We start from the raw sequence: 14,426 nt of genomic DNA, 5'->3' as shown, positions 1-14,426 counted from the left end.
TTCTCTGCTTCAAAGTGCCCTCATTAAACCTCTCATCATGCATACAATATATTTACATATTAATCCTCGGTTCTTTAAATTGTGCATTTATCCCTCTCTTGAAGATGATGTGAAAACTGGTGCATTGGATAAAATGGCTCTCAATGCTCAAGTAACTGTTCTAATGATTTTTTCCCATCAAGTAACCTGATGGACACTTACTCAATGATAGCAGGCATGTCATTAAGCACAGCTGTCCAAAACAGTCATATCCGTATGTAGTTTTGTATAGCGCGGCTTTTTACCTGTGAGGATATCCAGCCACTGTCCGTGGCATGGGGAAATTAAGTGATTTGCCCAGAATCACAGGATGTTGCATCAACACCGAGACTTGATCCTGGACCCCCAGCTCCCAAGTCAGCAGCTCTGGCAGCTGCGCCACATTCTCTCCCCATATCAAATTACAACGCATTTCCTAACTACCAAATATATTTTGACCTCCACTACAGTGAACACTTTTCAGCTTTGTTCTCACAAACCAAATGTTATGTTCACCTCAGCATTATTGGTACCTGTTTCCTCTCTTAGTGAGTCATTCTCTGTTAGGCAGGGAGTGGTAGGAGTCAGGCAAACCTGTCAGAACATTTGTAATAGGCAGGTAATGATAACTGATGCCTCACCTTTCTAGCCTAGGGTCAGTATGCACACATATTTTGTGGTATTTTACTTTTACATGATTATCTATCATTCAGTATTTATCTGTAAATAGGGGTATTAAAATGATTGTAGTCATTATAAAGAACTCAGCAAAAAATATGCAAACTAGAACAAATGTCAGATAGGCCAATCATATTTCATCACACATCCCTAACCTATTAGACTTATTTGACTGCATTTGTTCATCAAGGTTATATTATGCCAACAGGTCAGCAGTCGGAACTAGGTCATTAAGCATCCCATCTCAACAACCGGTCTATGTGTCTAACCCTGCCGATGTACAGATACCTTACATACCTTTACAGCAAATGATCTCTTAAGGTGTGTGGACGGATCACTTATGCTCGGTAAACATCCTTTACGGCGAATGCCTTGCAACGCATGCCATTACTCTGCATTTTTTACTCCGTAAAATCTTTTACAGTGCAGGGCTGTACACCGCAAACCATTACAATGCATTCCCCAAAGTAACGCACCGGTGGAGTTAGAATAGTAAATTGCGTGTAGTGGGGAATGCGTTGTAATCGATTGCATTGTAAAGCCCTGCGTTGTAAAAGATTTTGCGGAGTAAAAAATGCGGGGTAATGGCACGCATTGTAAATGCGTGGGGTGTAAAGTGTCCTATTCCTTTCGCTACAACAAATGTGAAAACGATACCTCTTTGCAGAAGCATTCGGAAGCTACAGAAGTAAATGCTGCATTTTCCTCTCCTTCCAAGTTGGACCTCTACAGGTCACCTTTTCTTGCAGCTGTGGTTACAACACAGAAGTGGTAAGGTTTCCTTTCCTGCCTTGCTAGTTCGAATGGTACCTTAAACCACAGAGTCTGTGAGTACAAGGGCGATTGAGCACACCTTTTTTTAGCATTACCATTCAACAGTCAGTCTGCTCTACAGGCCCTATGCCTGATGTACACATTCTCTAATATTAAATACAGTTCTTTTTGCACACAACCAGACCTAGTTTGAATGTGACGTTGCTTTATTGGCCCAGCCACATATGTCACAGGCGTCCAACAACATCAGGCATTATCTCTTTGTCTTTAGAGCAGGTTTGAATTTCTTTTTATCATAGCAGTCCTTGAAGTATAAAAATAAGAAACAACCCCACAGGAAGTCTCTGTAAAATTGTCTTCCATATTTAAATGCAACTAATTAGCAGTATATACTTCCACACTTGCAAAAGAAAACAAATATACTCAGGAATAGCAGACTTTCATTTTTGAAGGAATCAGGTACTCCCACACTGGCATCGCCAGTTCTCCTCGGCGGACTTTCCTTGCGCCCAAGACCTGGATGACAGCACACTCCTGAAGAGGACATCTGGTTCTTCTGCTCTTGTTCTCTCTCATTGGTTTCAATTCACTTCCTCGCCAGTGCTGCCAACCCTCTAATGGTGAGGATCTTCTCCTTGGTATATCCCACCCTTGAAGGGTAGAACACTTCAGCTTTGCACTTTTTTATGTGGGACCGATGTTAGAAGCTCACAAGGGGCTGGACAGGGCTTTATATGAAAAGTCCTCACTCCTATAAACGTTATGGACCCAAGTGCCAAGGACACCTCTGACTAGAGGGCCACAGACACGGTTGAGGGCATGTTTAATGTTAAATGCTGGCTGTTATAAGGTTGAGCTGGCAGTGTCTGAACTATTGAACAGTTTCCCCTGAGGATGTTTCCACTGACCTTCCAGGTTCTAACTCTAGCTTGGTGGCTCATAGACACATCTTGGGATCCTACATATAAGTAGACTGTGCCATATTTATTCATCTTCCCTTGTGACTGGCTGGTGTCGTATAACATGGTAGTATCAGAAGCCAAATGGTGGTGGAAGCACTGTACTGAGGAGCCATGTATCATAATGGAAAGACTCATCATCATCATCATCATCAATAAACTTTATTCGGCTGTAAAGATAAAACCATGAAAGTCATATAAACATCAATATACCATCATTCAGAAATACTCGATTTTTATAAAAAAACACAGAATGGCCAACTACGACTTTGGTGATGTGGGAATTCTATATTTAAGGGATCCATTTGCAGCTCGTTGTGTGTGCAACAACATCTAGGAACAGTTGTTGTGTGATCTGAATCATTCTTTAGCTAAAGTTATTGATATCACCAAGAGCATGGAGGTGTTCACCAAATGTATAAGAACATTAGACAAAGAAAAACTTTGACACAGTAGGGATGTTTGCCGGTGCTAAAAGATCTATTGAAAAAATGTATTTTGATAGAAATGAGGATGAAGAAGTCAGTGATAGGAAGCATGACTCGAGCAGCCATACGACTTTTAGTAAAATAAGCCATGCCACAGGTAAGAAATGTTTTAAATATAAGAAGGCAAGAGAAGGCATTTGTGCTGTCCAAGAGCAAAATCCCCATAACAAATGGAAGATCAATATGGTTCTATGTATCCAGGCTATTTCAATCTGAAATGCTCCCAAAGGAACCATTTAACTTCAATCACAATTGCTTCAAAAATAAATTGGGCGCTGAAACAACCACCCCACTTTGCTCAGAAACAATAATATTTCAAATACAGAAAGGAAGATCTGGAACATCGCTTTATCAAAAAACGGTTTATTTTATTTACATCATCATATATTTACAGAACAAAATTATTCAAGAAATGTTCTATGCTTATTGAGCACACAGACAAATATTGGGATAAAAGCTAGCATGTTTGCATATGGATAATCAATGTACTCTCCTATGCCACAGAAAACACAACTAACATATATATGTGAAAGGTCTGATGTCATTGGTGAAAAAGTGTGAACGATGGAGGGAGAGATTTCAAGATTATTCGAGTGTAAGAACATACATGCAAATCTACAACTGCATTGAAAAATAAATTCAAGCAAGTTTAAGGTTATGGGAATGGCTGAGGAATTGTCTTTCCCACCACAGTGTCACATGACCGGGTCTGATGGTATAGTGAACTAAGGCGTCCACTGCAAGAAACCCTTCTGGGTATACATACGCTTTACAAAGACACATGTTATGTTATCATCATTGATGAATGAGTGACTGAACTATTAATCGATTCATAAACACCGTTTATCATTTTATCAGATGCGTTCTTATACACGATTTTGAAGAACAACATTTTAGACGCCAGTGGTGTTGAGGTTTTTGCATGTGTTGAGGGTGTGATTGATATGATTGTTTATTTTGTCATCCCTATTTGTTTCCAGAAACATCGTATATTTGGCAAACTCTGTGTAGCCAGAGAGGGTCATCATGTGTTGGGTTCTCACCACCAAGCCAATTTGGTATAACATTCTCTCCAGGTGAATTTTATTCCCATATCCTGTATGAGTAAATGTGAAGGGACAGAAGAATTGGTCCACGAAAACAAAAATGTTTTTAGGGATAAACTTGGGAAAGAAGGGGCATTACCAGGATTGCATTAAAGGAAGGAGCCGCTCTGATCAAAGATAGTTTAGAGATTTGAGTGTCATACTTAAGGAGATGTTTGACGAAGAAGTGTTTGAGCTGGCAGAAGTTTTGGGTCAAGCTTTGTAGTGGGCCTCTGAATGTTTTGGGTAAAAGAATGGTGTGAAGCTTTGTAGTGGGCCTCTGATTGCTTTGGGTAAACAAATCTGCCTCTTTGAGGTCCTTTTCTCCCTTAATAAGCATATTTTAATAATTTTCCCACCAAAAACCAAAACCAAGAGTTGTTCTCATCCTTGATGCTGCAAAAAAAAATTCACTATCGACTTAAGAGCAGTATACCATTGGATTGAATTCTATCCAGAAAATAAACAATTGGCTACATTAATTAATCTCGATGAAACATTTAGCTATTAAGGATTCCATTGAACCCCCGCAAGTGGTAAAACTACGGTCTCTGTGAGGGGGGCTTTAGGGTTCAAGGAACAATGCGGGAGTTCAGTTGATACTTTGATATAGCATCCTGTGAGATATATCATTCAGACGTGGAGTTTTTGTTTTTGTTTTTCTGCAAAATAAAAATTGTTAAAAAAAAGAATACCATTGAACTGGCTTCTGCCGAGTTTGGGTAGCTCATTCAAGAGTTATTTGGACACCAGGGTCGCAGCATTGAGGGGACTGGCAGCCTTCAAAGGCATTATCCTCGTTTTTGCTCCTACTCTAAAACACCATAATGACATTCTAGTTGCAGTGTTTACTTCTCTTCAAGAGAGTAGAATGACACTGCATATGAAGAAATACAAATACCTTTTTAGGGGAAAGTGGGTTTCTGTTGCAGACCCACCACACACTTTTTGCCTTGCTGTTGATGCAACTTTGACTGAAGAGTACTGGATCCCTGCTGTCCAGGTTCCCAGTAGCAGTTAATGTTAATGTTATGGTAATTTATATAGCGCACGGCTGCCCCAGCCAAGGGGCGTCCCGGCGCTGCGAAAAGGCCAATTGCAGAGAGAAAGAGGCGCAAAGAAATGGAAGCAATTATTGAAAAAGGTGAGTTTTGATAGCCTTTCTGAAGGCCAAAAGGTCCTGCATGCCACGGATAGATTCCGGAAGACTATTCCATAACTTGGCAGCTAAGAAGCTAAAGGATCGGCCGCCTACTCTGGCCAGTCTGGTGCGAGGGATGATCGCGAGATGTTGTCCCTCTGAGCGAAGCGACCTCCTAGGAGTATACTCCGACAAGAGGGGGCACAACATTGGGGGAGAGGCGGTTTTAAGGATTTTAAAGGCTAAACACAGTGCCTTAAACTGGATCCTTTTACCCACCGGGAGCCAGTGTAATTTTTTCAAGGCTCCGGTCGCCGAGGAGTGGCCAGGGAGACCTACCAGCGCCCTGGCAGCCGCATTCTGGACTTTCTGTAGTCTGGAGGTTTCGGCAAGGTTCGCCCCTAATAAAAGAGAACTGGCATAATCCAGTCTTGAAAGGATGGTCGCCTGAACAATTAACTGGCGGGTGCGGCAGTCGAAGAACCTCAAAATAGGTCTGAGGTTACGTAGAATGCCGAAGCAGGTGGCCGCCACCTTTTTAGTATGCTGCGTGAACCTCAGTGCCGAGTCCACCCAGACTCCCAGATTTTTAACGCATTCCTTAGGCTTAGGAGGTTGGCCCAAGACATCAGGCCACCAGCTATCTCCCCAGGACGCAGTATTTTTCCCCAGGAGCAGTATCTCTGTTTTCCCCGCGTTAAGTTGGAGAAAATTCGCCGTCGTCCAGTTGGTGATGTCAGTGAGTGTCTGTTTAAAGCGATGAGCCTCCAGACCACTGTTGTCATTAAGAGCCACCACCAGCTGGGTATCGTCAGCGTAGGATACCAATGCTAGTCCGCTCCTTCTAGCCACCTCTGCAAGAGGGCGGACATAGACATTGAACAGGGTAGGGCTCAGGGAAGAACCCTGCGGCACTCCCTGTCTGATGTTCTGCTCCTTCGACATGTAAGGGGGGGTGGAGACTCTGAAAGACCTGTTAGAAAGAAAGTCTCTAAACCATCCTAAAGCTGTCCCTGTAATACCAATTTCCTCCAGTCTCGTCAGAAGGACCTCGTGTGACACCGTATCGAAGGCAGCACTGAGGTCCAACAGGACCAGTGCTGCCATTCCGCCGCTGTCAAGGATGGTACGGAGGTCCTCTGTAACACTGAGCAGGGCTGTCTCGGTGCTGTGACCAGCTCTAAACCCGTGTTGGGAGTCATCCAGAATGTTGTTGGTTAGGAGGAAGTTGGTCAGAATGTTGTTGACGTGTGCCTCGATGATTTTAGCTGGCCAGGGAAGCAGGGAGATGGGCCTAAAATTTTCAGGAAGCATGGGGTCTAAAGTGGGTTTTTTTAAGATGGGGGATACCCATGCCTGCTTACATTTGGAAGGAATACTGGCACCCACTGTAAGGAACCCATTGGTCCCTACCTCGTACTCCCCCGTAATGCCCTTAAATCTAGTATTTAGGTGGCACCCCAGACCCTGAAATCAGAACTCTGATGACCTAAGAAGAGCTGGACTTAGAGCCTCACACCAGCAGTGAAAACTGCAGACACCAGTTGACTTTACTCACCTGTAAGCAGCGCATTTTCAATCATTGTCAGTTTCCATTGGTTAACATTGGGGGCATGACCCCGAATTTGACCTCTGCATCTGGCCGCCCCTGTGCTGCTGGTGGTGTATTCTTGGTGCCAATTTAAACCTTGCCTGGTGTTGACTTGAAACCCTGAAGATTGGATCTGTAAGTCATATACTTATATGAAAAATTACATTCTTGCTTTCCTCCATAGGTTTAAAGTGCACAGCCTGAAAATTGCACTGTGCCCCCTTTTTAAAGTGTAAAGTATTTTTTCTGAAAAACGTACTTACCTTTTTGCGTACATTTTGGTCTTAAAATAAGTTGTGAAAGGAGCTTATTTTTCTAAAATTGGTGTGGATCTTCTTTTTGAGTTGGTTGTCATTTATTAGTCACTATGTGCATAACAAATGTCTTACACTTCGATGTGTGAGGCCTAAGGCTGCTCGCCCACACTTCCACAATTAGAGCACTTTGGGGTTTACATTGAGTGCTGTACACTTCTGGGGGAAATCTCTGGATTCTGTGCACGATATAACCTCTTAGTGGTATACTATATATAGAGCCAGCTTCCTACACTTTCTGAAAATATGGGGGTAATTAGATGACACTGTTTTTGGAGATTACATCTCTTGCAAGGGCAATTTGTTCAATGCCACTGAAGAAATAACCTGCAAACAAAACTGATGAATAGAAATCATTTTGCACAAGCAGCCACTCACGCACGTTAAATGTGCTCTTGCGGTACGATTTTTTCACGCAAATTACTATTGATTACACAGGGAGGAGTAATTGTATAATTAATGGCAATTCTGCATCAAAGAGTAATGCTGAATTAATTAAATTACTCCAGTTACTCTGGCATAATAAAAATTCTGCCCAGGCCAAAATAGCATTCACATTTTGTGGATATGTTTTTTACTGTATTGAAGCATTTGAGAATTTTTACTTAAAAAAGGTAACAAGTATGGTTGTCTAATAATTGCAAGGAAGCTTATGACACTATCAAGCCACTGTGAATGTTCAAGCAATGCAACTATTTTTTCATATGGCAAAATGCATTTTAACTGTGGATGCAAGTTATGAAGGTCTTGGGGTGGTCCTCTTCCAAGTTTTCAATGGAAGTGAAAAAAACACAGCGTTTGCGTCTAGATCTTTGTGTGGTGCTGAAAAGAACTATTCAACCATAAAGCATTAAGAGTTTGCATGTACTTGGAGGGTGGAACACTAACAAATATGTTTGCTGGGCCAATCGTGCAAGTGGGAAATGTCTCTGAAGCCATTATTGTACCTGCTGAAATGTAATGGTATAGCTAAAGAGTTAAATGGTAAAACTTCTAGTCAACGCTGTAGGAATATAGCTCTGAGGTGGTGAATGTTCTTGGTTTCTGCAAAATCAGAATGGATTACTTGTCCAGATTGCTGCTGACAAAATATGCTCAGTGTCTCAGAAAGATAGTGAGAAATATAGATATAGGTATATATATATATATATTAGATATAGATGTATATACATATATATATATGTAATTTTCTGCAAAAATATATTTTTGTTTATTGTTTGCTTTTTATGTGTAATTACATTTGCAATATTTTAAATGTCTTTGCTGTTTATCTGCTATATTTGTAATTTGTTTGCATATGTATGCAGATATATATATATATATATACATAATATATATGTATATATGATATATAATATACAATGCAGCACACATAGAAAAAGGAAAAAACAAGGAGAAATGAAAACATTTCTACTCATAGCGCATCCCTAACGCCACCAGTCTGAGGCATTCCCACATTTATGATTCCTCATTAATCTTTGAATGCTTCAGATTCCATGGGTGTTGTGTGGGACTACTCACAGCAGCACACATGGAACGCCTCTTTCATGCGGTGTTCTGTGTGAAAGGGGCACATATTTACAAGGTCATGAAAAGCCACCTAAAGGGGCTTTATGTGGCCTTGTAAATAGGCTGGGGCACATTGCGCCACCAGAATGTCAAAAAAGTGATGTTCCGGCAGCGAAAAAGTGCTCATAAATTAGGCACTTAGGGGCCGGTTACGATCCTGGAAAAACCCGGTACAAACCGTGGGTTGGAGCGTTTTCTCCGTCCGACTCGTACCGGGTTGTAAAACTTTACAAACATGCAATTACGATTCGTACGGAAACACCATTTCCGTGCGAATCGGAAAAAAGACCAACCGACAGAAAAATACATACAAATGTGATCCGGGACACCGCGGACGTGACGTCCGGACGGAGTTAGGCATGTTTTTACATACCAGCAATTACGATTCGCACCGACTGCAGTCCGGATGGGAATATTTTTACGGCACCCAAAAAGTGCCGGAAAAGCTAAGTACGCGGCGATGCGAGCTGATTAGGGTGCCCGGTACGTGCCGTACCCCCCCCCGCCCCCCGTATGTACGGAGCGTACCCCCCAGCCCCCCGTATGTACGGAGCGTACCCCCCAGCCCCCCGTATGTACGGAGCGTACCCCCCAGCCCCCCGTATGTACAGTGCGGACCCCCAGGGGGTACGCTCCGTACATACGGGGGGGCTGGTGGGTACGCTCCGTACATACGGGGGGCTGGGGGGGTGGACGGCGCGTACCGGGCACTTGTTTGGACATCTCCATGGATGCTATGGGAGTTCGCTCCGGACGGTCTTTTTTCCATGCAGTTGTACAATCGGACGGATGGGACGGATCGTAATTGCGCATTGGGACTTCAGTTTTCCCATTTGTACGTAAAAATGTCCGGGGACGTGTCGGAGACTTTTCCCGACCCGAGGACGTGTGGGGGAATTTTCCCAATGCGATTCGTATGGACTTTTTCCCATACGAATCGTACTTGGCAGTTTGTACGGCGCTTTTACCATTTGTACGGAAAAAAGTCCAGATTCAATTGGGTTGGGGAAATTTTTTCCAGGATCCTAATCGGCACCTTAATGTGCTCGATCTTGTAGATTGCCCACCGACACGCAATGTAATGTACAGTACTCAGTTCCTTTACAGCTAGGTTTGCGCTATAGAAATACCAATAGGACACCAGATGTGAGTGAGCTGAATTCAGGTGATTTCAAAGTTTCTGCTTTAGAGAGTCCTGTGTTTGTCAGTGACAACCCTCAGTCAGTTGAAGTGTGCAAATGATGTTGAGTTGTTCTGGTTTCTCGATGAGTAATTCAGTCATAGATGGTACTGTGCATGTTCATCCATCTGATGAATTTTGTGACTAATTGGAGAAATTTAAACTTTACAAGCATAATCGCTAGCAGGATACCGCACACCTCCCTCCCTAACAGAAACAATAACAAATAAAGAGGCAAGAGGTATGGAAGTGAGAATGTGTGTGTGTGTGTGTGTTTTGTGTCTTTAACCTGTTTTCCTTCCTCTTTACTTATTTGTTCTCACTTCCATACCTCTTGCCTCTTTATTTGTTATTGTCTCCATTAAGGAGGGAGGTGTGTGGTATCCTACTCTCATCTCTGTCTAGTCCTTTCTCTGTGTTCTGTACTCTGCTGCTCAGCCAGTGTAAGTGATGTCACAGAATGTTCCCTGTGTGTATGTTTGAGTGGAATTGTCAGTTTCTGTATGTGGGCTGAGCAGCAGGGATGCTGGTCCCGGTTGGGCTGATTTTCCTGATACTACTTTCAATACTGCTACAACCACCTTATCCTCAAATGTTCCTGTCCTGACTGAACTAAAGAATAAATCTACCATTTGGATAAAACTACATCTCAGCCTACCTCCTTTCTTTGGATCCCATCCTCGTTGCCAGTGTGGAATCCAAAGAAAGGATTTAGACTGAGATGTGGTTTTATCCAAATGGTAGATTAAAAGGACTGCAGCACAAGCCACAATAGAAATAGTCATGTTTTGATTGTGCCCGGCACCATGAGGTTCCTGGCACAGGGTCCATTGATGTTTGAGGGGCATCACATGTGCCCCCATGCCCCGTATTGTAGGCTAACGGGGACACAGGCTTTGCTAGGGGCCCCAAAAGTTCCTTTCTATCTGCCTGTACATAGTGGTCCGACTGCCATGTGAAGGCCGAGGGAAACGTACATCTTAATCCCTAAGGTGGCGCCTGAGCAGGCACCGCCCCTATTGTAGGGCTTATGGTCTGATCGCTGCCCCGAAGGGCTCCTTGAACCCATTGGAAAAGCAGCAGTCTGTCTCTACGACTTATGCCTCCGAACTCCGGATCATAAGCTGGCAGTCAGACTGCTTCTGTGGATGGTGGTGGGACTGCCACCGACAGGCCGTTGGTGGCAGTCTCACAGCCATCATAATGAGGCACCATGTTAGGTGACCCCTCCCATCGCCAGGCAAAATATATAGCCACTCACTTTCTGCCTCTGCCTCATCTCAGCTGTAAATGGCAATCCACTAGACCCTGTGAATCAGAGATATCATTTACACCAATGACTCACTAATGTAACGATCTCCAAAGTACTCATTATGGTAATGAGGACAATCACTGCGCTCTCCCTCCCTCAGTAGGAGCTGCTTTCTCAAGTGCATTCTGACAAACCTCTGCTCCGTCATAGTTTCCACACACAATCTCCGCATACATTATCAGCCTCAGCATAAATATATTACCATGTTCTCTTGTCTGGCAGATGCACATTTTCCCATCATTGCTGAATTACCTCATGCAGTTCTCTCAATCAGCAACCAGCTGCGCAACTCTGTCATTCAGACCAGTCACTGTTCATTCTTATATACAAACAGATCGACAGGTTGGTTGTATTCTGGGAGAGCACATTTCGACTCACCGGTTCTAATTAATGTAAGCTGATGCCTCTGGTATAAATGTGAGTCCAAGTAATATTCGCTCTTTTTTTTTTTTTTTTTAGTCTAGAGAGGCCTTATTATAATAAGTAACATTAGTACAGCATGTCCTTGTAAAATGCAAAGTACGGTAAACAGTCATAATATCGGAAAAAAAATATCGACTGGACAGAATATCGAGTTTTTAATATAGTATGGACAGAATATCGAATTGCCAAAATATAGTGGTGCAGAATATCGAAAATTAGTTAAGAAATATGATTTCCATAATATAGAAGTAAGTAATATCGACATTCATAATATAGTTGTTAAAAATATCTAATTTTTTATAGTGCTTTAAGTGTTAGTATATTTGTTAAAAGTATGTATTCATTTTCTAATGTATGTTTGAATATTTTTAAAGTAATTAATTTTATGTTATTTAATTTTTGCGTAATTTAATTAGGTAGCGGGATGTGGGTTTATAGAGGATTAGGGTGGGAAGTAATTTAATTATAGTACACTAAATAATAATTTTTAGGAATTAATAATTATTTTTAATTTAATTGTGCGTTTTACTTATGTAGCGGGTTGTGGGTTTATAGGGGAATAGGGTGGGAAGTAATTTAATTGTTATTAAGTAATTATTTACTTTTATTTATTGGTATTGATAATTAATGTATTGTTAATTAATTATTAATTGGTAATTAATTTTTATTAATTGGTAATTATTTTTTATTAATCGGTTATAATTTTTTATTAATTGATTAATTGATAATTATATAAATTGTATTAATTTATTATTCGGAGCGGGTTGTGGGTTTATAGGGTAATAGGGTGGGAAGTAATTTAATTGTAATTAAGTAATTGTTGAATTTTTTTGTGTATTGATAATGAATGCACTGTTAATTAATTATTAATTGGTAATATTGTTTTTATTAATTATGAATTTTTGGTATTGAAAATTAATTGGTTGTTAATAAATTATTAATGGGTAATTAATTTTTTATAAATAATATTTATTGGTATTTATAATTAATTAATTAGTAACTATTTTGTAATTGGTAATTAACTTTAATTAATATTTTGTTGGTATTGATAATTAGTTTATTTTTATTTAAATATTTAATCATTACTTTCACTACTGTTGCACTCACTGGAGTGGGAATAGTAATTTTTACCCCCACGCTATCCAACACTTTCCCTACTGTTGCACTCTCTGGAGTGGGAATAGTAATTTTTACCCTTACGCTATCCACCGCTTTCCCTACTGTTGCACTCTCTGGAGTGGGAATAGTAATTTTCACCCCTACGCTAGCCAACGCTTTCCCTACTGTTGCACTCTCTGGAGTGGGAATAGTAATTTTCACCCCTACGCTATCCAACGCTTTCCCTACTGCTGCACTCACTGGAGTGGGAATAGTCATTCTTACCCTCCCGCTATCCAACGCTTTCTCTACTGTTGCATTCACTGGAGTGGGAATAGTAAATTTAACCCCTACGCTATCCAGTGCATTCCCTACTGTTGCACTCACTGGAGTGGGAATAGTTATTTTTCCCCTACGCTACCCAACGCTTTCCCTACTGTTGCACTCACTGGAGTGGGAAAAGTAATTTTTACCCTTCCGCTATCCAACGCTTTCCCTACTGTTGCACTCACTGGAGTGGGAACAGTAATTTTTACCCCTACGCTATTCAACGCTTTCCCTACTGTTGCACTCTCTGGGGTGGGAATAGTAATTTTTACCCCTACGCTATCCAACGCTTTCCCTACTGTTGCATTCTCTGAAGTGTGAATAGTAATTTTTACCCCTACGCTATCCAACACTTTCCCTACTGTTGCACTCACTGGAGTGGGAATAGTAACTTTAACCCCTACGCTATCCAACGCTTTCCCTACTGTTGCACTCACTGGAGTGGGAATAGTAATTTTAAGCCTCCCGTTATCCAACGCTTTCCCTACTGTTGCACTCACTGGAGTGGAAATAGTAATTTTTACTCTTCCGCTATCAAACGCTTTCCCTACTGTTGCACTCACTGGAGTGGGAATAGTAAATTATACCCTCCTGCTATCCTACTCTAAAAATATAGAGTAATTTTTAGTAATATTAAGTTAATATATATTTGTATTAAAAAATAAAAATGCATGTTAATTGTTTTTTAACTTACTTTAATTATTTATTAATTGTAATGTTATTCAAGTATTTTTAAGTATATTTTAGTTAATTATATATATTATTTCATTAATTTTACATTACTTTTAAGACATTTAAAATATTCGATATTTTAACAAACTATATTATTTACAACAATATTTTGGATTCAATATTTTTGTACTTACCTGTTTGTAGATAGGAATTCGATATTCTGGTATTCTATATTTTTTCCTGTATGTTTTGGCAGGTCGATATTTTGCTCCTCGATATTCTGTCAGTGATCCCAAAGTACACCTTTGTGTGAAAATAGAAAGCAATAAGAGGTACAATAAAGAAAAATGAATTAAAGAAATAATGCAAGGTATACTGTAAACCAATCACAAAAGTATAATAATTCTGTATCTTATGAAATCACCTTTCATATTTTAAAATTTATGATGAAGGATAGGAAGGAAAAAGGAAAAAAAGAGAAAGGAAAATGAAAGAAAGGTGAAAGAAATCAACATTACATATAACATTACTTACATCATATAATAACATTGGTTGTAATATTGTTACTATAAAGGGTAATAAACAGGATAAAATGATTATTATATTAAAGAAAAAGTTCATGGAGGCTGGATGGCCATCATAGAGTCCTGGGAGTCTCCGTGCATTTTAATTTAAATAAGTAGTGAGAGGCAACGATAACAAATCCTTTTTAATCACATGTCACATGTCTATTATGTGAACAGAGAAGGCACTACTAACTAGTAATATTGATCATATTATCATTCTTTCAATTGGAT

At 40.5% G+C, this 14,426-nt stretch overlaps 1 long non-coding RNA gene across 1 annotated transcript in view; it reads right to left on the bottom strand.

Moving 5' to 3' along the window:
• Nucleotides 1-1,733: 1,733 nt before the first annotated feature.
• Nucleotides 1,734-14,426, bottom strand: part of LOC146867946 (uncharacterized) — a 102,043-nt gene continuing 89,350 nt past the window's right edge. The window contains exons 3-4 of the long non-coding RNA XR_014966164.1: nt 13,824-13,932; nt 1,734-2,599 (exon numbers count right to left, since the gene is read on the bottom strand). This is a non-coding gene — a long non-coding RNA (uncharacterized LOC146867946). The remainder of the gene's footprint in view (nt 2,600-13,823; nt 13,933-14,426) is intronic.

This window comes from Triturus cristatus, chromosome 1_2 (genome assembly GCF_964204655.1).
Source record: "Triturus cristatus chromosome 1_2, aTriCri1.1, whole genome shotgun sequence".
NCBI classification, from domain to species: domain Eukaryota; kingdom Metazoa; phylum Chordata; class Amphibia; order Caudata; family Salamandridae; genus Triturus; species Triturus cristatus.
Note: the sequence above shows the minus strand (reverse complement) of the source record. Positions and strands in the feature narration are given on the sequence as shown.